Source organism: Myxine glutinosa, chromosome 2 (assembly GCF_964187855.1).
Source record: "Myxine glutinosa chromosome 2, kmMyxGlut1.1, whole genome shotgun sequence".
NCBI lineage: Eukaryota > Metazoa > Chordata > Myxini > Myxiniformes > Myxinidae > Myxine > Myxine glutinosa.
The window spans coordinates 249,766,512-249,770,251 of NC_136262.1; the positions used below are offsets into that span (position 1 = coordinate 249,766,512).

The window sequence follows — 3,740 nt, forward strand, 5'->3', positions numbered from 1 at the left end:
GCATTCTGGAGAACCACTGAGCACGTGCTCATCCAACCTGTCAAAAACACCCCGCTGACATACTTCACCCAACACGGTTGACATGATGGCAGGAGCAATCCTCTTGGACTGTGGTAGAGCACCTTCAGTGGTGTGCAGCATCCTCTGTATGCACTGCTCTGTGGCAGTACACACTGTGATCACATCAGCCGCCGCCCTCACAAGACCTCCTCTATTCTTTCTGTCCAAAAGAAGACAACCAGTGGCAACACCACCGTCAGGCATCGCATCTATACACTCTGGACATGACAAACGCTTGGCAGCCATACGAACAACATATCCAGCTATGTAGCATATGACTTCTTCCTTGTAGAGGGATAGCCTTCCAATGTCGGGGATATGAGCATAATCATGGTCGTGATGAGGAGCAGATGGGTGAGGCTCCATGCCATACTTCCTCACCAGCAACATGTCTTGACAGATCTCTGACTCTGGTTCCCTGTGCACACTGGAGACATGAAGAACGCCGGTTGTATCCTGGGCAATACAATTTCCACCAAGTGCGGATATCTCGTGGCGAATCAAAAGTCGCTTGTACAGAGCAGTGAACTGCTTGGAGGTGGGGTTGTTGTTCATACCTCCAGCCGCTCGTACAGCACAGAAGAACAACTCCAGATGGTCTTGGCTTGTTTTGTACGTCAGCAAGTACTTCAGTTTTGGTTCTGCAGCACCAACAAGAGATTCATACATATCTTGAAGACTCCTGATCGCCACGAGAAATCCAACAAAGGCTGTTTTTCTTGGGGTTTCGTACATTGGCTTGCCATGAACATCTTTCAGCGACAATACATATGTGAAGGCGTTTCTCAGAAAGGGATGCCACTGAGGCTCGTTGCGGGGATGCATTGGTGCCTTGTAGTTGCGGGCCAAGGGATTTCTCGAGTTCATTATATCAAATAAATGATCAAATGTACGTATGAACTCGACCGTTGCTTCACAGCCTTCAAACTTCTTCAGCTTCAAATCTTTATCGCAAAACTCCAGTGCATCAGCCACACTGCTGCTGAGAGTTTGGGCCGCCAAGTTGACTTTCATCTTTTGCTTGTCCCAGTGGATGTGTGCCGACCTCAGCTTGTTACCAGCTCTGAGCCCCTCCTCCTCTTGCAGCACGTGTAGACGTTCAATGTAAGACCAACAAATCTTCCCTCCCGATCCATCAACCAAAATTCCCTTGGATGCAAGTGTGTTTCTCACCAGTTTCAACATATGACATATGTCAAGAAGGACACTCACACGCAACTCCGGTTTACTGGGATGAGGGAATGAGGGATCCAACCGAGCAATGTCCATATTTGCCCCCAGCTGCTTCAACATGGTCATGTGACATGATGGTCCATCACATGTAAGAGAGGCAACTTCAATGTCAATGTCACACAGCTTCTGTATGCACTGCATCACCAAATTGGCCCTTTCAGCACCTGACATGCCATGTATCAAAAAATAGCCAACTGGAACTTTCCAATTGCTGTTTAATGACACAACCATGAGAACAAGTGCATCAGTTGCAATAGGAGTTGAATCATTGCATACATCTGTTCCAATGTCAACATAGCCACGCAGCTTATCACCATCCCAACTGATGTGCTTTCTGATGGACATTTCATCGAGCATGAGGGCACAAACAACACGTCTCTTTTCAGCTTCAGCCTCCTTCACTTTCAGTTGTAAGGCCACAAAGGATTCTTGTGTGAATCCCGGTTCACCACTGATACAACTGTACCACTTCCTGATGACTGCAGGGTGTGGCAATGCCATGTCAAAAGTTTTGCGTACATACATGTAGGCTTTGGTTGAATAGAATTGAAGGGTCAGAGCAAATGCTCTGAGTGCAGGAGGATACGTCTTCCTTGTCACCTTGCCACTTTTCTTGTTTTGGAGCATTCTTTCCATTATTCCAGAAGGAACATCAGAGAAGGTCTTTGCCAACTGGTCAGCTCCATTCTCAGAGAGCAGCTGCTCATCACAAAGTGCTTGAACAACTGTGGTCAAAGATTTGACTTTCCTCCGGCAGCGACGTGATTTCTGCTGTGTCAATTTGAGCTTTTTCTTGACGCTACAAAGATTGTCATGCACAGAGTCCAGTTTATGTTTCACACTCCGTGGACTGGCAGTTACAGCATATGTGTGATCAGCACCAGTCGTTGCTGCAAGCTTTGATGGGCTGGTGATGATTGATGTACTGGGTGTGTTGTCCAGTGGCTCTTGCAGATTGACCAGTGCTTCTTGCGGGAAAGACCGTGGTTTGGGTGGCTTTCGCTTCCTTTCATCCTGGAAATCCATCAGAATAATAGATCAGAATTAATTATGAACGAAGAAATTATACAAGATTATTTATTTGGGATGTTCTTGAGAAAAGAGATGGTGGAAAAGTATTGATAAGTTGCTGATGTTGATATGTTTGCAAAATTTATATATTTGACACATCAATTGGCATGTAAGTAGACAAGTGTGAAAATCACTGCTGGCAGTGACAGCTACAACATGACACTATTTATATCTCAGTTACTCCACCACAACATGAAACTGTTGTATTATGTACCTTCTGCAGGTGGGTCGGAAAATCAAATATGGTTGGCAGGGAATTTTCTCGGAGTCTTGTGGTCTGACCTGTCCTGTCAAAACATGAGTCATCAAAGTGGTCTGAGCAAAGGACAGACTTCTTTGAAGGTTTCCATTTGTCACGTTTCACATTCACAACCCATTTCTGGAGAACATCTGGACGACTGAATGGAAATCTGAAAAAAATATTTTCAAGAAATTAGCCGATAGTCATGAAAGTACAACTCGAAGCAACAATTTACAACATATTCAATATGTAAGGCTCAACATACTAGCCATATAAACACTCAATTACCATGTACTTATACAGAATCAGTTATTGGTTTCAAAGTTTAACTGCATTGAGTTTTGCAACTTTGAATCATCCAGGGTACACATTATTAGACGGGACCATGCTATTTATACTCGTCCTCGATAACTATATATAGATAAAGACTTTGGGTCAAACTTAGCCCTGAGGGACCGCATATTGATGAAATATGTCCCGGCTCAGTGACTTTGTGCACTCTGCGGTTGAGTCAAACTAGTTCTGAAGTTCAGTAGTTGAAACTTGAATCCAGATCACGGTTGTGCAAACATCATAATTTAACATTCAAATTCAACGTTTTTTAAATAAAACATTCTCAAATAAATGTTAATTTTCAGTACTTACAGATGAAATGTCTTTCCACATCCTCGTATTTGTCTCTTTGTGCAATTAATAGCAGCACAAGCCGGCATTTCATAATACGTTAGCGGAGCGTGTTGACGAAAAATTTATGCGAGTGGCAACATGGCGTCCAGTGGCCGGGCGCTGACTTCAACTCAAGCGCCCGACCCGCTATCCAGTAGTATATACAGATCAGTGGGGCTTACCCGTGCCGACATCCCACGCACCACCTCGGCGCGGAGCCATCCAATTGCCCGATCTCGACGTGCCGGAACGTCTCAATAAAAAGTGGTCGCCATGACGACCCTTCCTATCGGGCTGCCCGCTCCGCCTAGTGGAGCCCGGACGCGGCCGTTCCAAGCGAGGCACAGCGTGGATCGCGTACGGCGGTCCTTTCGAACCCGCCGTGGCTCGGATCCCCGCTGGTTCTCGCGGCACGCGAAGCCCGGCACGCACCGAGGGCCCGATTCGGCTATAAGTCGCTCTAACCGCT

The 3,740-nt window shown here is 45.9% G+C and overlaps 1 long non-coding RNA gene across 1 annotated transcript; it reads right to left on the minus strand.

Moving 5' to 3' along the window:
* Positions 1-2,133: 2,133 nt before the first annotated feature.
* On the minus strand, positions 2,134-3,439 carry LOC144890733 (uncharacterized). Its single transcript, XR_013622504.1, has 3 exons — positions 3,251-3,439; positions 2,579-2,774; positions 2,134-2,307 (listed from the first exon to the last, which is right to left on the minus strand). It is a non-coding gene; the product is annotated as an uncharacterized LOC144890733 (long non-coding RNA).
* Between the last annotated feature and the right edge of the window lie 301 nt (positions 3,440-3,740).